The following is a 23,643-nucleotide window of genomic DNA, read 5'->3' on the forward strand; positions in this document are numbered from 1 at the left end:
GCCCTGTGGTACTCCGTTCTTAATGTTTCTGATGTGCGATGATTGGCCATTATATGACACATGAGCATTCCTACCTGCCAGATAATTGGCCAGCCATCTTTTGGTGTTATTGTGCATGTCTGTGTTATATATTTTATTTGTTAGGTTGTGGCGGGGGATAGCATCAAAAGCTTTACTAATGTCCAATGTTATAAGAAGTGTTCTGTGGTGGGGCCTATCTGAATTGATGCCATCTAAAATTCTTTGTGTGAGGTTTGTCAGAAGAGTGTTTGTGGAGTGTAGTGGCCTAAAACCGTGTTGTGAGTCAGCAAGGGGAATATATGGTGTGACAAGTTTAAGTATTAGGCGTTCAATGACTTTAGAGGGGGGTGCAGAGAAGTGTGATTGGGCGGTGCGATGTTGGGATTGTTGGGTCTTTGTTCGGTTTTGGAATAGTGATTATTTTACCATGCTTCCAGATGTCGGGTATAGTGTTGTGTGAATAGCTGTAGTTTGCAATGTTTGTGAGTGCGTGTATACCTTGTGGTCCAATGTGTTTTAGGTGGATGTTACTTATGTTATCAGGGCCACAGGCAGATGAGTGCTTGAGATTATGCATTATGAGTTTTGTCCGACTGTCTATGAAGGGTGTATAGTCTGAGTCTGTGGGGAAGTCTTTCTTACGTCGAATGGTGCGTCGGTCGTCAGGGTGAGATGTAAGATGGCTCGTCTGTGCAAAATGACGTATGAGTGCGTTTGCTTGTTGTCTGTTTGAGGGTAGATTATCTGTTGTTGTGATTATTGCTGCGTGAGAGCGTGTAGTGTTAGTGTTGGATAGTGTGATGCTGTTGAGTGTTTTGTACAATTTGCTGGTGTTTGTTTTGTGATCAAGTGTATTGATAAAGTTTTGCCAATTTTGTGTTTTTTGTTCATGTATTTTATTGGCAATCACAGTGTTTAGTGTTTGTATTTGGTCTGCTATGTTTTGAAGGATAGGTGTGGGGGTATCGTGTTTAAGTGTGTCAGGTTGTCTGATGAGGCCTTGGATTTCTGGTGTGAAGTTGGGGTTGTGTGATTTTCTGTTGCCTCTAGGGATGTATCTCTTGTCTGCGTTTTGTATGATTGTATTAAAAGCGTGCACAGCATTGTTTATGTTTGTGATTGGTGTACTGTTAAGTGTTTCAAAATGTTGTTCTGTCTCTTCAGTAAAAGCTTCCCAGTTAGCTCTCTTGTAATTGGTGTAAGTGTGTCTGTGGCCAGCTGGGGTGCATCTTGTTTTGGTGGTGATGATGACTTGCTGGGCTTAGAGTTGTTCTGTGGCGATTGTGTCTTACTGGCTTCAGGGCGCTTCTTCGGTGATCTATCAGAAGACATTACGGGTCGAGAAGAAGGATTAACTGGATCCAGAGTGCCAAGATTGGATATATTTGTCAGATGTGGAGGGGGAGAATCAAGTATGAGATTACCGTCGGTGACGCGAGATATGACACGTTGGGAGGTCGACTGGCGTGAAGATTGAGAGGGTTGCGCGGGGACAGTCGCGGCGGATGATGTGGTATCCGGATGTGATGATGAGGGAAGGGGCGACGGGTTAGCCTTTACTGAAGCCTTCGTTGCCGATGCGTAAGACGTGGGGCGCTGATCCCCCCGTAGGATGGCTGCCGCACCGCGAAAGCTGGTTCGGTTATTGTACGCAGTTTCCGAGACCAGTCTCTGCCAGGAGTGTTCCTCACACTCCCTCGAGAATGTGCGGTGAGTGCCATTACAAGCAGCGCAGGTTGGCGCGTGATCGCAGCATTCACCCTCAGTGACGTGGGATGGTTTGGCGCAGTTGCGGCAGAGGGCAGGAGAACCACAGATCTTGGAGGAGTGACCGTACCGCAGGCATCGGGTGCATGTCCTTGGCGATTGAACGTAGGACCTAACCGTACAGCGGTGGGGCCCAATCACGATCACGTCTGGGGGATTTGGGTCGGAGAATTTTAATATTATCAGCGGTGTTGGGACAAACTTTTGTTCTTCTGGGCTATACTTGGATACTACGTGGGCATCCAAGACGTTCTGGGGGCACATGTTAAGGAGGGTAGTGGTTGGAAGGCTACTAAGGGAAGAGTTAAAACTCTTACCCTTTGAGCCATTATAGTCATCATATGGAGAAATCTTGAGGATTCCGCTGCCATAAAAATCTCCGGACGTTCCCTGGAGCATAAATCCTTGGTGGGGTCTTACCTTCACTAGGTAGGTGTTGCGACCAAAGCACGTGAAGGTTTCTGGAGTGAGTGGAGGGTTGGCGATCATTTTGTTGATCATATTAAATACTAGGACATCGTTACTGCCCTCCTCAACAGTCACTAGGTTATACACGGGGGCTAAAGCATAGGGATGGGGACGTTCAGGGAGCTCGGGAGTAAGGTATGTATCATTGGGGACGAAGTCATCGTCTTGTTCTTCAATATTTGATATTTTTAGGATGGAACATTTCAAGGTCGAATCCGCGATTTTATTACCATTGAGGGCAACGCTGGCTGCAATGCATTCTGATGGAGCTAAGAAACACACATAAAAGTTGTTATAATTTGACTTAACACGAAGAGAAATACGTTCGATAGTACCAAAAGGGGTAACTAGCTTCATGAGCTCGAAAAAGTTTAGGCGCCTTGGGGCATGTTCGATGCCAAGGAGTCTTTTATTCGGGGTAGACGACGCTGTCTTACCAGCTGCGTCAGCTGGAGCCGGATTTGGGGGGCCGGCCACCCCACTAGAGGGAGATTTGTTCATGATTGGCTGCCAGGGCCAGGTTGTAGTGAGGATAGGGAGGACGGCACCAGGCGGAGCCTCACGCCTGGGCTAGGACTTGGATCGTAATCCTACTGCACCGGCTTCCCGTGCTGCAATGCAGGCGCCCTTCGAGGTGGCATGATACCCTACCACCAACAAACCTATTGGCAGGGACGCATTACCGTAGGATGGGTGTAGTGCCGCTACTGAGAGGGGCGGTTGAAAGTTAGGTCGGAGGGAGGGGACAGCAAGCGGAAGAGAAGGGAAGAGTGGAAAAGGAAGTCTAAAAGGAAGCCCTGTGTGGGGAAACAAGACCCCCGCCCGGGGATCGGCATTAGTCGCCTCTTACGACACGCAGCCGACGTGGCGGGGGCTATATTCTATACTACACCCCCTAGCCCCAGGGGCCTTTTCACATAAGGAGAGTTGACAACTGGTTACCACTCTCCTACTACTTTTCTTAATTAATGACACAAAAACCATCCCACACTAATACAACACAGAAAACAGTTAAAAAAAAATTCCTGAGAGATTTATAGGAGGGTCTAAGGACTGCTGCCAGTCACTATGGAGCTGAGGGTTTCCAGTCATTGAAATTCAAGGCAACAATTATCACTATTACAAATGTACAACAAATCCTAATCAATCTATAAACTTCAGCATCTTAATGTTGAAGACCTGTGGCCTCAAGCTATTTTTCAATTCAACTAAATGTATTTACTCAAACACATTTTGCAGTGAAATTGATATATTCATTGCATGAGTTATATGCAGTCAACACTTTAAATAAAAGGTATTAAAATACATGCCTTTAAAAGGTTCACTGCTCCTGAAGTGGACCTGGACCTTCAACCAGCACCCATAGTGGATCAACAACCCCAAATCCACCAGAGGTGTGCCCCCATGGGGCTAGTACCTGATCTCCAGAACAGGCCCAAAGCTTACTCAATCTTTCAATGTTCTTCAGCTTACTTCTATCCAATACTCTTATCACTTTTGTTAAGGAGAGTAGAACATTGATGCACGCCCTCCCACATCATCTTCTACAAGCTGGTAACATTTAAACAAACCTAAGTCCTTCACATATTCCTAAACACACAAGGTCCATCACAAAACATGGAAATGCCAAAATTGATTCAAAGCCATGAAAACATTGCATTTTCAGGGTTTGTAAAAGAAAGTGGAATATTAGGTAGAGGTTTAGAATTGGAAAGAGAATCAAGGTATAAAAATATCTTAAGAAATCAAAAGGTTACAGAATTAATAAATGAAATTATAGATCTGAAAGCTGAATACAGGGCACTGTATAGATAAATGAACCAGTTGAAAAAACAAAATGCTGAGCTTAATGATCTAAAAAAGGAATTAAACATAGTCAAAAGTGAGAACAAAGAATGAAAAATGAAGATACAAACAAAAATGTGGCCTTGAAAAAAGAAATAAAAGAACAAATACAAGCAATGACCGAGAAAGTTGGAGAAACAATAAGAGACACATCTCCAAGAAATAAAAAAATCAATGGAAAGTGGAACAAGAAAACCAAAGAATATTTAAAGAAATAGTACAGCAACAAATGGAAGAGAATGCAAAAGAAACAGTAAAGTAATTAAGGAGAAAGAGAATTGAGTCAGACACAGTGGATAAATAAAAAGTGTTAGTAGTTTATGGTATTAAAGAAAAACAAAATGTACCTAGATACCAAAGAGAAAAAGAGAAAGAAATTTTAAAAGAAATTCTGAGATACAAGAGGAGGGAAAAGAAATGGAAAAAGAAATAGAGGAAGTGCATAGAATGGGACTATACTCTAAAGGAAAAAAAAAAAAATAGACCACTAAAAATTAAACTAAGGTCTTAAATAATAGCGGAAGTACTATCAAAAGCAGAAAAGCTGGCAAAAAGCAAAAATTACAAAACTGCACGAAAAAAAAGAGAAAAAAGGGAGGGAAAAGACACTAAGAAAGGAACCAAATGAAAAAAATGAGAGAATAGAGACTGAAAGGAATATTTTTATTTTTTCAAGAGTACTAGACCTGAAGCTGAGAAAATGGTGTATACAGTGGCCGCGAAAAGTTTTGGGCGCAAAATTATAGGCGCCCCAACTTTCCCCTAAACTCAAAACATGCAGAAAATACAACTTTCCACCCAAACTTTTTGCTATTTTTCAATGCTAGCGTTTGTACCCGTATTTAGCCGAGACAATACACACTATTTGGCAACTCTGTTTAGGCGCACTCGATGTCACATGGAGTCAGTTTCTAAACATCTCTCACGGAGAGTAGTCTTTTTTTTTGCGGTGGTCTCTGTTTTTGTGCCTTGATATCTCCGTAATGGGAAGTGGTAAAGAGCTGGAAAGAGACACAGTTGTTACAATCATAACCCTCTATAAGGAGGGTTATAAGTGTAAAGATATTGCTACTCGTGTGGGAATTGGAGTGCGTCAAGTGCAAAAGTGGACCAAGAAATTTCGAGACGAAGGAAGTGACATCATTCGTACTCCAAAGCATCGCTCTGGTCGGCCAAGGAAGATATCAAATCGTACTTCTACAGTTCTAACTGCCTCCTACGGTTATTAGGAGGCAGTTAGAACCATAGAAGTACAATTTGATATCTTCCTTGGCCGACCAGAGCGATGCTTTGGAGTACGAATGATGTCACTTCCTTCGTCTCGAAATTTCTTGGTCCACTTTTGCACTTGACGCACTCCAATTCCCACACGAGTAGCAATATCTTTACACTTATAACCCTCCTTATAGAGGGTTATGATTGTAACAACTGTGTCTCTTTCCAGCTCTTTACCACTTCCCATTACGGAGATATCAAGGCACAAAAACAGAGACCATCGCAAAAAAAAGACTACTCTCCGTGAGAGATGTTTAGAAACTGACTCCATGTGACATCGACTGCGCCTAAACAGAGTTGCCAAATAGTGTGTATTGTCTCGGCTAAATACGGGTACAAACGCTAGCATTGAAAAATAGCAAAAAGTTTGGGTGGAAAGTTGTATTTTTTTGCATGTTTTGAGTTTAGGGGAAAGTTGGGGCGCCTATAATTTTGCGCCCAAACTTTTCGCGGCTACTGTATATATAAATAAATAAATATAAATATATATATATATATATATATATATATATATATATATATATATATATATATATATATATATCAGAGGTGAGCATTCCGCATATGAAGTCCGCTAATCGCTAATCTGCTAATTAGCGGACTAAAAATAAATGAGCGGATTAGCGAGTTGAAAAATTAGAGGATTAACGATTAGCGGAATGCCAAAATTGTAAGTCCGCAAACAGCTAACTTTCATTAAAAAAAAGTTTTTTATAATTTTGTTAAATACCAAAGTCGCTGATTTTTAAATAATTGTGCCATATATAAGATACGAAATGCTAGTTGAGATATGATTATATATGTGTATATAGTAAAGGTATGCTCCCATAAACTATATGTATATGCATAGAGTAGTGCATGTAATGATAAATGCATTTTATTTTTATTTGTATGTACGAATTTTTTGTGTTCACTGTATAGAATTTGCGTAGGCTAATATGTGACTTTTTGCATGAGTATTCTTTTGAATATTTTCTCGAATGTGAAGGAACCAGAACTCCTTCTAGTGAACTCCGAATATGTGTATACAGACGCTCCTCTACTTACGTTCATTCGTTTTACGTTTTTTTCGATTTTACGTTTGACCAAAATTGTAAGTCCGCAAACAGCTAACTTTCATTAAAAAAAAGTTTTTTATAATTTTGTTAAATACCAAAGTCGCTGATTTTTAAATAATTGTGCCATATATAAGATACGAAATGCTAGTTGAGATATTATTATATATGTGTATATAGTAAAGGTATGCTCCCATAAACTATATGTATATGCATAGAGTAGTGCATATAGATGTAATGATAAATGCATTTTATTTTTATTTGTATGTACGAATTTTTTGTGTTCATTGTATGGAATTTGCGTAGGCTAATACGTGACTTTTTGCATGAGTATTCTTTTGAATATTTTCTCGAACGTGAAGGAACCAGAACTCCTTCTAGTGAACTCCGAATATGTGTATACAGACGCTCCTCTACTTACGTTCATTCATTTTACGTTTTTTTCGATTTTACGTTTGAACTGACTGTAAATAAAAATTGTAAAAAAAAAAAAAAATTCAGTGAATTTTTTTGTTGAACGTGTTCTCTGTAGTTCAAATGATACTTACGCATGATGCTGCGTCCATTGTTTACATGGCACAAACGACAGACTGAGCATGCCTTCCCTCCTCCTCCTCCTCCTCCTTCTCCACCATCTCAATTTATGTTGCTTGAATTTAATTTATTTGAAATTAATGTTATTATTTTACAATGTTATGTTTATAATTAATGATTTAGGGGTGTTTTATAAGATACGGTAATATAATTCATGGATGTATAGTACAGTAACAACTTACGTTCATTTTCACGTTACGTTCGGCTGTTCGGAACGTAACTAAAACGTAAGTTGAGGAGTGTCTGTATTCAAGTTTGTTTAATGTTACGAATAATTAAATATGAACGCTTATATGGAGTACATAAAATCTCGAATCTTCTGGTATTTTCGTGAGATATGGTTCATATAAAAGGCGGCAAGAACCCACAGAGTGAGTCAGTGTGAATTTTTCGGCAACAGAGTGGAGTCAATTTGGCAGCGCTCCGAGTGAAAAGCACAAGTCGAAGGAAAGTGAAGGATTTGCACTCATACAAAAGAACTGAAGTAAGTGAGATTGGTACATGTGAGCAGTTTCTCTATCCATTATTTATTGGTCTGATCTGATTATCGGCAGTTATAACTGCACTATACAGTAAAAGATTGTTAAAACGAACTTGGGGTGTAATGATCTGTAAGTAAAGACCCCTAGCTTATTACTGATAGGTTATTATTCTTACAATATACATTTTTTTACTTTCAGCACTTTGAATCTAACAGATAGAGTAAATTTAAAAATTAAAATGGACACATTTCTGATGCCGTCACCTTCAAGTCAGCGTGGTAGTGCAACCTCCACAAGGCCGAGTGAGGAAGAACATTTCTCAAGGCCTGGCACTTCCAGCCGCCAGGGAGACAACAGGCGAGCCCAGGACAACATGCCCGTGGACAGCCTGCCGCCGATCTTCCAGCACATAAAAACTTACTATGGCCCAGGCAAAACGAATGGAAAGGTGAAATGCACAATCTGCAACAAAGAGATCACCTGCTCGGCGACCTCCAACTACAACATCAAGAGCCACTACGAAAGGCAGCATCGTGGGGAGTATCCCAATTTGATGGCTGCCCTGAGTGGCGGATCTAAGCGTGGCAGACACTCATCTCTGTCATCTGACGGCAGGTAAATAAAAATTCAATATTTACACTATATATTATTTAAATTATTTTAATATTTAATAAATCTGCAGCCACTGTAAAAAATACTGAAATAATCAATAATGAATGCTTTTAATTAATTTTTTAATTAATGTATCTCTTCAAACAAAAAAGCCTTAGGGATTGATGATTTTTTCCAATAACAAAATATGTTTCTATTTGGCTGTTCCATATGCATAACAAATTTGAGGTAATGTAGCTGCAATAATGATGATTAAAAAATATTGGGTAAATGAAGTAAATCGACTAATCTTTTTTGGGGAATGGCAGTGACACGTCACCCGCTCACTCTCCCGTTTGTAAGACGAGACAGACCAGCATCAAAGGCGCCTTCAAGGAGAAGTTCGACCAGATAAAGGCCCGCAAGCTCTACTACAATTTCTTCATCGAAGACATTGTGCCAGCTCACCTGACGGACTCTCATGCCTTATGGGAGTTCTTGAACTATGGGAAACCGGACTTCAAGGGAAGGTTCGAACACCTGTTTAAGGACAAGGACTTCCTGATGGCAACAGCCCTCCACCACCACTTCAAGCTCGGAGTGGTTGGGTACCTCAGCGGGAACTTGAAGGACAACATCAGGAAGAGGGTCATCAGGGAGGTGATGAGCAAGGTGGGCCATGATGAGGAGGTCGGCGACGAGCAGGTGCAGCATGAGATGGAAGACGACCCCTTCATGTATATGAGGGGGGACGACAACCAGCTGGCGGAGACTCCCAGCCATCTCCATGAGAACTTGGAGAACACCTATGAAGCGTGGAACAAGGTGAGGGTGAAGAACAGCACCCCTCTCTCTTTGGACCAGTTCCCCTTGCTCCACAGAGAGGCCTGGTTGGACCTATTTATCAGATACAATACCTCTCTTCCCTCCTCAGCCGCCGTGGAAAGGCTCTTTAGCATGGGGTCCGACATCCTCAGGCCGAAAAGGTCATCCCTGACCGCAGACAACTTCGAGAAGCTGGTGTTCGTCAAAGGAAACATGCACCTGTTGAAGCGGAAGAAGTAGCTGTCCCAGATGGAGGAGGAGGAGGAAGAAGAGAATGTGCAGTACTTGCAAATGCCTGATTTTTATCTGTTTTGATACTGAAATAAAACTTAAACTCTGTATATAAGGTAGCATCATTTTATTCATTTCATTAAAAATTCTGTTTTTGCGGATTTAGCTAACTAAAAAAAAGGTTAGCAGACTGTTGCAGATTGATTAGCGTTAGTGGACTGGCAAACCTGGGAAATTAGTGGAAATAGCGATAGCGGAATGGCCAAGAAAATTAGTGTATTAGTGATTTGTGGACTTATGAAAATCTAGTGGGTGACCAGCTCTGATATATAAAGATAAATATATATATAAATATATATATATATATATATATATATATATATATATATATATATATATATATATATAAAAGGAAAAACAAGAAACAAAAAGGAGAAAGGAGAAAATAAAAAATAACATATACCAACATAGATTGCATGATTTCATGATTAAATGAATTAAAAGACTATCTGGCAGAAGTGAAACAGGATATAATGGAAATTGTGGAGAAAAAATTAAAAGGTCCACTACCACCTATTACTGTGGGACAAAATTTATATAATCACTGGATAAATAAAAGAAAGGAGAAAGAGGGTGGAGTCATTTCTTTACTAAGAAAAGCTTAAATGTGACAAAGATTACAGAAGGAAATAATAATGTAGAATTGATTATGATACATACATACATATACCAAGGCTTTTTCCCCCTTACAAGGGAGGTAGCCAAAAAGGAAAAGGCATAAAATCATTCCCACCCATTCCATCCCTGAATACACTCCACACCCCTCCACCCTCCCTCCCATCTTAGCACCACCTGGATGACTCCTGGATGACGGGTCATCCCTGCACCTTGCCACTGCCTTGCGTCAGAAGCAGTGTTGCAAGACACAGCACATCCACAGCAAGGCCGCTTCATTAAATCGGTGACCTCCCCTCTCTGTCCCCCCCATGCATAAAAGGAGAAGACAGGGAGAAATCCCTTAGGGCTGCGTCAAATTTTGCTCACACATACTACCTCACCCCCATCCCCCCGCCCATTCCACCTCATGCATCACAACATCATCCATATACAACCATTCTCCATTCACCCCTGTCTTCTGTCCTCTCCCGTCCTTCCTCAACAGACATTCCCCTCTTCCCCAAAGCCCCCTTCACCCCATCCATCCACCTCATCCTAGGACGTCCCTTCATGTTCACTCCTTCCACATCTGGATTCCATACCTCTTTTACTAGTCTTTCTTCACTCATTCTTTCCATGTGTCCAAACCATCTTAATACTCTTTCATCAACCCTATCTCCCAACTCCCTTTCCACCCCTGTTCTCCTCCTCACCTCCTCATTTCTCACTCTATATAGCCTAGTAACCCCCATCATACTTCTCAGACACCTCATCTCAAACACATTCAAACTCCTTCTCTCTTCTTCTCTTATGTTCCACGTTTCTGCCCCATACAGTGCTGTTGGCACAATCACTCCTTCATACAGTCTCCTCTTAGCATCCATTCCCAAATGTCTATTCCTCATTACACTCTTTAATCCACCAAGGCATTTACTCGCTTCTCTCAATCTACATTCTACCTCCACCTTCACTCCACCTTTTCCTGCCACATTTTCACCCAAGTATCTAAAATTATCCACTTCCTCCATTTGCTCTCCCTTAATGCTCACTTCCAGTCTACTGCCACTTTCACCCCTTGTACATCTCATCACCTTACATTTATCTTTAGCTTTCTTCTATCACATACTCTCCCAAACTGTCACCAACTTCCTCAATCCCTCCTCCGATCCTGCCACAAGTGCAGTGTCGTCCGCAAACAACAGCTGGCTCACCTCCCACTTTTCTCCATTTTCTTTAACCATCTCCAATTCCTGACCCACTACCCTTGCATTTACCTCTCGCACTACCCCATCTATGTATAAGTTGAACAGCCAGGGCAACATAACGCATCCTTGACGAAGTCCCACCTTTACCTCAAACCACTCACTCTCTCCATTTCTAATCCTGACACAAGCTCTACTACTCTCATAAAAACTCTTGACAGCTCCTAGAAGCTTTCCTCCTATCCCGTATATCTGCATAACCTCCCACAGTGCCTTTCTGTCTACCCTATCGTAAGCCTTTTCCAGATCCATAAAAGCCCAAAAAACATCCTTCCCTTTCCTATAGCTTTCTCACATGTCTTTCTTACCACAAAGATCTGATCTACACAACCTCTACCCGTCCTAAATCCACACTGTTCCTCACCAATTACTCCCTCTGTTCCTCTCCTAATCCTCTCAATCAAGATCCTCCCATAAGCCTTCCCAACTACACTAAACAAGCTAATCCCTCTGAAACTACTACATTCACACTTATCCCCTTTTCCCTTATAAAGTGGAACTATACAGGCACTCCTTCAGTCCTCCGGCACTCTACCCTCTCTCCAGCAAACATTAAATAACCTCACCAGCCAGTCCACTATCACTGTACCTCCTTTTTTTTAGACATTCTGCATGGCATCCATCCAGACCAGATGTCTTACCTGCTTTCATCATCTTAACAACTGCCTTCACTTCATCCTTCCTTATTTCTCCTCCATTTTAACCACGTAGTAAGCGCTGATACTATCAGTTGTTTTAAAAAACGATTAGACAACTTTATGGATGGGGATGACAGGTGGTGATGGATATGGAGCTGCCTAGTGTAGGCCTTATGGTCTTTTGCAGTCTCCTTTATTTCTTATGTTCTTATTTTCCTCACTCATCACTGTCATTTTCTTAGCATTTCCCACTGCAACTATCTTCCTCCTATCCTCCTTCACAGTTAGCAACTCCCTAAAATATTCTGCCCATCTTCCCCTTACTGCCTTCTCTTCCCTTATCATCTCTCCATCTGCACCTTTTACCTTTTCTTCTCTACTTCATTCGCCTCCTCTTCCTCTCTTAATTTCTTTCCAAAACATCTTTTTATTACTTTCAAAATTTTCTGTCATACTCTTACCCCATTTCACATCTGGTCTCCTCTTTGCCTCCTTTACCTTTTGCTTTACTTCTCTTTTCTTTTCTTTGTACTTCTCATATGACTCCCTCGTCCTATTTTGTAACCAATCTGTGAAAGCTCGCTTCTTCTCTTCTACAATCTTCTTTGTTTCCTCATCCCACCATTCACTACCCTTCCATTTCCTCCTGTCCTTCTTGTTCCATACACCATCTTTGCACACTTTGTGACTCCCTCCTTGAACCATCCCCACTCCTCCTCCACACCTAGCTCTACTCTATTCTTCATTCCCTCCCACTCCTCCTTCAGCTTCTTCTTGTACTCCCTCTCCTTATGATAAAAGTTGAAAACAGTGACTTGAAAAGTAGAAAGTTTGTAGTGATATATGTGCTCTCAAAAACATATTTTGGAAAGAGAGTGACCATTCCAAAATGTTGGAAGACACAAAGCATGCATTAAATGAATTACTGAAAGGAGGAAACATAGTAATTATGGGTGACTTTAACTCTAAAGGATTACAAAGGCGGAGCATGCCGACAGGAGACCTTTTGATCCATATCTAGGTCGGATGCGAAAAAAAATCATACTAATAATAAAATAACAAATAAAAATTATAATAATGTAAATAAATAAAATACATAAATAAATGCATAGGTATAGTTAAATAATAAACAAACAGGTAAATAGTAAATAATAATAAATTGACATATAACTAATAATAAATCAAAATCAGACAGACAAATGATAACAAAACAAAAACAAATAATATAAGATAAATTATAATCATTACAGCATCTTACTTAGGTATTTATCTAAAGGATTCTTAAAGCTTCGAACTGAACTACATTGCACTACCTGTGCAGGAAGTTTATTCCATTTATTTACTACACGGTTGGCAAAGTTGTTTCTACCTACTTCCAAATTGAATTTATTTCCGGACAGTTTGAGACCATTGCTTGTTGTCTGATTCTCATTCAATGTGAAAATTTTGTCACTTTTGATGTTGTCAATTCCCTTTAAAATCTTAAAGACCTGTATCAAGTCACCTCTGAGTCTACGCTTTTTTAGGGAAAACAGATTCATGTGTTTTAGTCAATTTTCGTATGATTTATTTTTTATATTTGGAATCAGTTTTGTGGCTCGCCGTTGTACTTTTTCCAGTCTGTCAATGTCTTTAATGAGATTCGGTGACCATACAGAAACAGCATATTCCAAATGTGGACGAACTAACAATCTATATAGCTTGTTAATGAGTGATGGACTTTTGAAATCAAAAGATCGTGCAATCAGTCCCAGAATCTTATTTGCTTTCTCAGAGGCTGAAATACACTGCTTGGATGATTTGAGGTCGTTACTGATAATTACGCCGAGATCTTTTTCACTATCCACTTTTGTTAACGAATTTCCAAATAACTTGTAATCGTACTTACTGTTATTTTTACCCATGTGCATTACCTTGCATTTACTTCTGTTAAATTTCATTAGCCACTTTTCAGACCATTGCTGTAATTGATCTAAATCTTCTTGAATATCTAATTGGTTTGAGTGATCATTTGCCACTCCGCACAGTTTTGTATCATCAGCAAATTTGGAAACAGTAGATTTTAGTCCATGGTCTATATCATTTATATATACTATGAATAGAAGTGGCCCAAGAACAGAACCCTGAGGAACTCCACTTGCAACACTCTTCCATCCAGAAGTTTTTCCATTTAAAACAACTCTCTGTTTTCGACCATTCAACCAATTACTAGTCCAACCTAATAAGCTACCACTTATTCCATGCAAAGCTAATTTAGTAATTAGTCTTTCGTGTGGGACGGTATCAAAAGCTTTTGCAAAGTCTAGACATATTAAATCTATATTGTTTCTTTTGTCATAATTCGAGATAGCTGTGTTGTAGAATTCGAGTAAGTTAGTCACGCAAGAATGTTTTCGTCTGAAACCATGCTGGCTATCATTTATCAAACGGTTACTTTCTAAATGATGTTCGATACCATCTCTGATGATACATACATACATACATATACCAAGGCTTTTTCCCCCTTCCAAGGGAGGTACCCAAAAAGGGAAAGGCATAAAAACACTCCCACCCATTTCATCCCTAAATACACTCCACACCCCTCCCACCCTTCCTCTCATCTGAGCACCTCCTGGATGACGGGTCATCCCTGCACCCTACCCACCGCCTTGGGTCAGAAGCAGTGTCGCAAGACACAGTACATCCACAGCAAGGCCGCTTCATTTAATCGGCGACCCCCCCTCTCCGTCCCCCTTTGCATATAAGGCGAGGACGGGGAGAAATCCCTTAGGGCTGCGTCAAAATTTACTCACACATACTACCCCATGCAGTCACAACATCATCCATATACAACCATTCTCCACTCACCTCTGTCTTCCGTCCTCTCCCTTCCTTCCTCAACAGACATTCCCCTCTTCCCCAAAGCCCCCTTCACCCCATCCATCCACCTCATCCTAGGACATCCCCTCATGTTCACTCCCTCCACATCTGCCTTCCATACCTCTTTTACTAGTCTTTCTTCACTCATTCTTTCCATGTGTCCAAACCATCCTAATATTCTTTCATCAACCCTATCTCCCAAATCCTTTTTCACCCCTGTTCTCCTCCTCACCTCCTCATTTCTCACTCTATCCAGCCTAGTAACCCCCACCATACTTCTCAGACACCTCATCTCAAACACATTCAAACTCCTTCTCTCTTCTTCTCTTATGTTCCACGTTTCTGCCCCATACAGTGCTGTTGGCACAATCACTCCTTCATACAGTCTCCTCTTCGCATCCATTCCTAAATGTCTATTCCTCATTACACTCTTTAAACCACCAAGGCATTTACTCGCTTCTCTCAATCTACATTCTACCTCCACCTTTTCCTGCTACACTTGCACCCAAGTATCTAAAACTATCCACTTCCTCCAGTCGCTCTCCCTTAATGTTCACTTCCAGTCTACTGCCACTTTCACCCCTTGTACATCTCATCACCTTACTTTTACCCACATTTATCTTTCTTCTATCTCTGATGATAGTTTCCATTATTTTTCCTATGATTGAAGTCAAACTTATAGGCCTATAGTTATTTGGTTTCTTTTTGTCACCTTTTTTGAATATGTGAGTAACGTTAGCTAGCTTCCATTCTCTTGGAACATCTCCGGATATGATGGATTTCTTGAAAATAATTTCTAATGGAACAACAATCTCATTTTTCATTTCCTTTAAGATTCTTGGATGCCAACCATCAGGCCATGGTGTTTTATTAACTTTGAGTTTGTCTATACACCTTTTAATTTTTTCTTTTGTTACATTTACCGTAGTAAGTTTACCCCAGACTTTTCACAGGTTTCAGTTTGGAATTCACTTTGAGATGTTTCGTTTATGAATACCGAGCTAAAATAAATATTTAAGATATTACACATTCCTTCATTTGAATATTCAAGTTGACCGTCAGCAGATAATAGTGGACCAATGTTGGGAAAAGATGACAGTGGAAGGTGGAGAGGACCTTTGGGGAAATATGCTACTGGATATGGCCACTGAATACACAATGACTCAATGGGCAAAAGAAAATACCAGATATAAAAACAATGAAGAACTGACAAGACTAGACCTAATATTTATATCAGAGCCTGAAATTGTGGATAAAATGGAATACAAGGCACCAATTGGGAAGAGTGACCACATACTAATCGAGTTCAAATTAAAAGAGGAAAATTATTTGGAAGGATATGAGGAACACAGAAAAGGAAGACTAATGTACAACAAAACAGATTTTGATAAACTCAGAAAATTCTTTCAAAAAGTGAATTGGGAAAACTTCTTTAATGAAGAAACAAAGATGGAAGAGAAATGGAATATACAAAAAAGAAATTGATAAAGGAACAGATAAATATGTATCAAAGCAGAAGCAGGAAAGGGTGTACATTAAGTGCTGGTACAACAAAAAATGTAGTGAAGCAAAAGATAGAAGAGACAAAGCCTGGAAAAGATGGGGGAAAAAACAGGTGTGGTAAATATATATTAAACTAAGAAATGGATATATAAAAATATGCAGAGAAGAAAAAGGAAATTATAAAAAAGACATAATAGACAAATGTAAGGATCAACCTAAACTATTCTACAGGTATGTAAATGGTAAATTAAAAAATAAACAAGAAATAGTGAAATTGCATCAAGGGAATGAGGAATATATAGAAGATGTAGAAATGGCTGAAATTATGAACAACCATTTTAGATCTGTATTCATAATTGAAAATACACATAATTGGGATGAAGGACAGAAAGATCCCACCAATGAAAGAAATAATTGTGACACTGAAAGAAATAAGGAACTACATAATAAACCTTGATGTCAGAAAATCACACGGTCCAGATGAAATTGCAAATTGGATACTAAAAGAATGTATAGATGAACTAACAGCCAAAATATATAAGATAATAGATTGCTCACTCAAGGAAGGAAAGGTACCAAAAATTGGAAAAATGTAAATATTGTACTAATATATATAGGGGGAGATAAGGAAGACCCAACAAACTATAGACCAGTCTCCCTTACAAGCACATTAGCAAAAATATGTGAAAAAGTTATCAAAAGTAGATGGATCAAACATCTGGAAGAAAATATATTGAATCCAAAACAATTTGGCTTTAGATAAGATCATGTGCCACTAACTTGATCTGTTTTTATTCAAAGCTAATACACATAATGCAAAAAAGGGATGGATGGATTGTGATTTCCTAGATTTACAAGAGGCATTTGATAAAGTAACACACAAAAAGCTACTACGAAAGCTCAAAATAACAGGTGGTGTACAAGGAAAGTTATTGAAATGGAAGGAAGATTTCTTGAATGGGAGAAAAATGAGGGTGATGCTTAGAGACAAAAATTTGACCTGGGAAGAAATGACAAGTAGAGTCCTACAAGGTTCTGTATTAGCTCCGATAATGTTTGCCATATATTAAAATAACATGGATGAAGGTGTAGAATGTTAAATGAACTTCTTTGCAGAAGATGCGAAACTACTACAGAAAGTACAGAAAAAGACTGTGAATCACCACAGAGAGACCTGGACAAAGTCTGGGAATGGAGCCAAAAGTGGAAAGTGAACTTCAACATCAAGAAATGTGGTACAATGGAGTTTGGAAAAAGTAAAAATAGAATATCAGGGCAATATAAAATTGGTACAAAGGAAGTAAAACAAGTTAGCTCGGAAAAGGACCCAGGAGTCATTATTAACAAAGACTGTCCCCTGGTGCTCTGTATCTTTTGTGTAGTGGTTGAATCTAGGGCAATTGGAGTCTATTGTACTGCTCCTGTTTTAATTTCTTATTCTATTCATCTTTGTAACACCCACCATACTTCTCAACACTTCATCTCAAACATATTTCAATTTCTCCTTTCTGCCACCCTTAAATTCTCTGCCCCACACACAATGTCATGGGTACAATCATCCCTTCATATAGCATCCTCTTCACATCCATCCCCACATACATATTTCTTATGATACTTTTCATTCTCCCAAGATTTGCTTCCCTTACTCTATAGTTTAACCACCCCTATTCCTCCATTGCCTGCTACATGCAATCCTAGATATTTAAGATTATCCACTTTCTCTAACCCCTCTCACATACCTTCCCAAACTCCATTACCAACTGATACAAAATTTCTTCTAACCCAGTCACATGTGCAGTGTCATCACCAAACAACAACTGGCTCAATTCCCACTTCCTTTCACTCTCTCAAACCATCTCCAATCACCTGGCCATCACCTTCACATCTATCTCCCATACCCATGTACACATTAAACATGGTGCTATTCAAAGGAGTGATATTTCATAGGATTGACACAACAAAGGAGTGACAAACTGGGGATAAATTTCAAAGGAGTGACACAAAAATCACCTTTTATGAATATCCTCTGCCCTAACCACATCACACCCAATATAGCATTGGTCATCATATGTTTAAGAAAACTGTTAGACATGAGTAACAAACATCTCAGTTATGGATAAATATAAATTTGTAAAATCCCAATTAGGTTAAGACAAACTAGCATTCAGAACACATCTAATGACATCAACAATCTCAAAAAAACAATAATTATTTCTGATGTAAGGACATAAACTGCAATGGTTCTGCAACACTTCATGGTGTGACAATTTTTAATATTTTTGGTGACTTGGTATCAGAGGGTAAAGCACACAATCATGCCCCACTGACATGGAGAGTGGGAATTATAGAGGCTGTTGAAACAGCCAAAACTTCAACTTTCGAGCCAGCTGCAATTGTCCAAGATAAGATAGGAACTAGGCATTAACACCTCAGTATAAATGCCTTCCAAATCCACTATGAGGCAAGTTGTCCATTGTATGTGTGTATGTGTATACACCTATCCCCCAGCTATCGTATTTTACTGCAATTGTGCATACTTGAAAAGCTGACACAATTTTCATATTGCGCATCAAATTGGCTGCTATCACGCGCCTCTAGCCCAAATTTTCATATGGCGCGGCTGCTATCACGCGCCCCCATGAAGTCACGGGTGGCAGCCATCTTTGTTGGCTTGAGCTGCACACTGATTGGTCGAGGAGAACATGAGGAGGAGGAGGGTCAGGTAACCACGTGTGCGGGACTCACCATAGCTGGCGTCAAGGAACTGATCGACTGGGGCATCAGGATGCAGCACCTCTTTGAGCAAGATAGCTCCATCAACAGTGAAGCAAGATGTTTGCTTGTTATTAGAGCACTAGAAGGTTACAACAAACAGTATCATGCCAACATCAATGCCCTGCAGCAACGCCAGATCACAAAATTCTTACGCCGGCGCACCAAGACACAACCAGCCGACCCACAACCAGGACCATCACAAGAGGAGGATTCTGGGGATGATGCAGATTATTTTGTGGGTTTTGAGACACCTGCAGCCATAGATGACTTCCTCAATGAGATGCAATGTCGAGTGGGTGGTCAGTAACAAGCCACCCCGGCCTTGGAACTCCTCTAACTCACCCAAGCCCCTCATCACCCCCAAAAAGGTAAAATAAATGTCTATTTTTCATTTTATAGCCTTGATGTGTTTATTATATTACAACACTGGATTGTATGTTTAAGCAATTTTAATAAGAAAGGTGAAAACAGTGAAGATAAAGGAGAAATATTGGTGAAGTTGGAGGAACATTTTTGGTCTGGGTACCAATTATAATTAATACCATTAGTACTTAAGTTCTGCTATCGTGCGGCTATATATATATATATATATATATATATATATACACACAATTATATATCAAACCAAACAGTTTGAGGGTTACCCAAGCAGGTGAATGAAACTTCCTTTTGTTTGATAAGAAGACAAATTTTGGAAATGCAGATGTTCTATGTGATGATAATGAGGCCAGGGAACAAATTATAGCTTTTGGTACCATAGAAAATTTATGCAGGCTACGACTCAGAGATCTGGTTTCTTGATGGAAAGTTCAAAACTTGCCCTCAACTTTCTTGCCAATTGTACACTATCCTTTACATGTTCCATGGAAATTCTTTACAGGGTGCTTATATTCCCATCACTAGAAAAATGCAATAAATGTATACATTCATGCTAAGATGGTTACAGTCAGCTGCAGAAGCAAAAGGAATTACAACCTTATTATCATTACAGTAGATTTTGAGTTGGCAAGCATCAATGCTCTTCAACAGAAATTTCCAGATACAAGATTGTCTGGCTGTCTTTTTCACTTTGGCCAAAGTATATACTGAAGTATTCACAAAAATGGTCTAGTTGATACCAACAAAAACAATATCAATATGAGCTTAAGATTGAGAAAGCTGCCTGCTCTTGCATTTTTATCTCCAGGAGAAATTTATGATGTGTTTATTGCTCTCTCACACACCAAATTAAGTTGAATCATTGTGTAAGTATTTTGGAGAAAGTTATGTGTTGGGAAGACCAATAATCACAAGTGGAAGAGGAAGACCAAGACAAAATAAATTGCATCATCCACCATGATTTGCCCTGACTTTGTGGAGTATCCATCATCTTCAAGCCTACAACCTTCCAAGAACAAACAACAACTTGAAGGCTTGGCATAGGCAGTTCAAAACAGTAGTTGAATGTTATCACTTGGGAATCTATTCAATAATAAAGGGGGTCATAAAAGAAAACCACTACACAGGTCAAGAGATTGCAACTGATTACAGGGACCACTTCAATAAAGAAGAAAGAACAAGTCCAGAGGGAAGAGAGCCTTGCATCTGTTATCAGTAGACATGGAACTGTCCCTCTAAATGAATACCTGTGGGGAATGGCACACACTTTGCATTTCAGTTCAAAAAATATAATGACTATGTAGATCATTTCAATGATGGAAATCTCAAATTTTAAATAAATTTAAAATATTTTAACAATTTAATTGTTCTACTTTATGGGATGAAATCTTAATAATTTTAATAATCTTAATAATTTATTTGTTATTTTCTTTTTAATAACAAAAATTTAATTATACATTTTTAACTGTCAGTTTTTTTAGTTATTATTTTTGTTCTGTCACTTCTTTATTATATTACTCCTTTGATATGGAATTGATTTCACTCCTTCAATATAAACCTACAAGTATTAAACAACAATAGTAACATTACACAACCTTGACACAGCCCCACCTTCACCTCAAACCATTCACTCTCACCATTCCCAGCCCTAATACTCATGCATAACCTTCAGACTGCCCTTTAGAGTTTTCCCCCTATTCCATATATCCGCAGTACCTCCCACATTACTGGTTATGCTCTCATAAGCCTTCTCTAAATCCCCCACCCAAAAAAAAAAACAAATACTTTGCAAAAATCTTCTTGCAAATCTGCCTTACCACAAAAAATTTATCCATACACCCTCTAACTTTTCTAAACCCACACTGTTCCTCGCCAATTAGTTCCTCTGTTCCTCTCCCAATCCTCTTAATTAACACCTTCCCATGTACCTTTCCAACTACACTCAAAAAACTGATTCCTTTAAAACTACTACATTCACATTTATCTCCTTTTTCTTTGTAAAATGGAACTATACAAGCACTCCTCCAGTCCTCTGACATACTCACTTCCCTTGGGAACAAACAGCCTCACCAGCCTTATTCCACATACTATCTTTGCACATTTGGTCACTTCCTCCTCAAAACATGCCCATTCTTTTTTTGCTCCTACTTCCCCTCTCTCCCTCACCACCTTCCATATATCTCTCAAGCTTCTACTGATATTCCTCCTCCTTTTCTTTCTCATTCAAATTGTTAACTTTAACCTCTTCACTCTGGGGCACATCGCACGTCTGGCAGCATTAGCTGCCCGACGTGCGATGTTGCGTCATAATAATAGCATTATAAAAAATAAAGTCAGCGCTCAATCATTCGTTCTCTTTCACCCGTGAATTTTGATAACCATAGAAAATATGATGAAGCCAGTTTAGAGAGAATGGAGGTTACGTAGGTACGACTACAATAAATATAATCAAGACGCCGACGTCGGCATCATCGCGTACCCACTTGCTCCTCATGACGCCTACGTAGACGTCACCATATGGAAGTGGTTAAATACCTCTCTACTTCCCACCCTTTTCCTTCTCCACTTTCAAAACTGACTTGACACTCCCCCACTCTCTCTCCTGAAAACAAATGTCCAAAACTCTTCATATTCTTCCTTTTGATAACACTACATAGTCCATTAATAACCCACCTACAACCCTTCAATCTGCCATCCTTTCTCATGTATAATGTTTTCCTTTCTCATGTATGCTGCTTGATTCCTTTCTTAAACACTCTGTTTGCTATAATCAACTCCCTTTCTAAACACATACCCAACATCATCTCATATGATTCTTACATGGCACCCTAAATTTCTATATTATGCCATCTACTGGCTCATCCCCTATTCTTGAATTGAAATCCTGCAACACCACTATTTTCACATTCCTCCAAAAACTCTAAACACTTATTTGAATAAATCCAAAAAACTTCCCTTTCCTCATCACTTTTCTCACTAACATACATATATATACCAAAGGCTTTTTCCCCCTTACAAGGGAGGTAGCCAAAAAGAAAAAGGCATAAAGACCATTCCCACCCATTCCATCCCTAATACACTCCACTCCCCTCCACCCTCTACCCTCCCTCTTATCTTGGCACCTCCTGGATGACAGGTCATCCCTGCATCTTGTCCACTGCCCTGGGTCAGTATTGCAAGACACAGCACATCCACAGCAAGGCCTATTCATTAAATTGGTGACCCCCCCTCTCCGTCCCCTCATGCAGAAAAAGAGAAGATGGGGAGAAATCCCTTTGGGCTGTGTCAAATTTTTCTCACACATTCCACCTCATGCATCACAACATCATCCATATACAACCATTTTCCATTAACCCCTGTCTTGTCCTTTCCCGTCCTTCCTCTACAGACATTCTCCTCTTCCCCAAAGCCCCTTTCACCCCATCCATCCATCTCATTCTAGGTCGCCCCTCATGTTCACTCCTTCCACATCTGCATTCCATACCTCTTTTACTAGTCTTTCTTCACTCATTCTTTCCATGTGTACAAACCATCCCAATACTCTTTCATCCACCCTCTCTCCTAACTCCCTTACCACCCCTGTTCTCCTACTCACCTCCTCACTAACAAGTCCATTAAAATCACAATAACCCAAATCTCCCATCCCAGTTTCATTTTCGTCCCCCATTAACCTCACAGAAACTTCCCTATACTCCCCCATGCACTTTCCTCTCACATCACTTATCGAATAGCCAGTCCTTCTCTCAACTGCCCCATCATCACACCATACACTATCCCCACCTCCTCAAGCTCAAAATTACCCCTCCCTTTCAACTTAATTTCACTTCAGGCTAATACATTCATGTTCCTTCTTATATACTACCAATCTCTTCCCCTTTACTTTTATCTGTGATACAACCACCCACATTTAATGACCCAGATTTTAGTGTTTTGATTGGAGTTCTCCTCCCAGACACTATTATGCCTCGACTTCTCATAGGATGAAGATAAAGAGAGAATAATCCCTAGTTACATCACTCCATCCCATTTTCTCGCCTTTTACAACTTGAAAGGGAATCTCAGTGGCAGAATTCTTCCCCATCCTTTACAATAGGGGATAAGAATAGGAAGAATCACAGAAATGGCAAAGACCAGTTTCAAGGGAACAGCATAGAGACAGTTGTACACAATTAGCACCATTCCTCTATGAGTAGAGACTTAACTCTACCATAGATAAATGATATGTGGCTTCAGTCTGTAATAGTGCCCCAAAACAGTCCCATAAGCAATCATTACTATATGATAACATGCATTCAGTACTCCAGTATAGGAATAAAATACTAGTGCTAAGGTGAAATTTTTCCTTGGGGGAGAGGAGGGGGGGTCCTAGGGTTTATACCCTGTAGTGAATGACCTAACTTGATCCCTTTGCCATAAC

General features: G+C 39.7%; 1 protein-coding gene across 4 annotated transcripts in view; it reads right to left on the reverse strand.

The window, feature by feature from the left end:
- The window catches only part of LOC143038537 (uncharacterized), a 75,891-nt gene that overhangs the window by 50,880 nt on the left and 1,368 nt on the right, over window positions 1-23,643 (reverse strand). The window contains exon 2 of one of the 4 annotated variants that reach the window (XM_076207850.1): window positions 7,988-8,112. The exons of the other annotated variants lie outside the window; for them this stretch is intronic. The gene's annotated coding sequence lies outside the window, so the exon portion shown is untranslated. The remainder of the gene's footprint in view (window positions 1-7,987; window positions 8,113-23,643) is intronic. 4 annotated transcript variants of the gene reach the window in all.

Source organism: Oratosquilla oratoria, chromosome 24, assembly GCF_046742065.1.
Source record: "Oratosquilla oratoria isolate Oo_2021 chromosome 24, ASM4674206v1, whole genome shotgun sequence".
NCBI lineage: Eukaryota > Metazoa > Arthropoda > Malacostraca > Stomatopoda > Squillidae > Oratosquilla > Oratosquilla oratoria.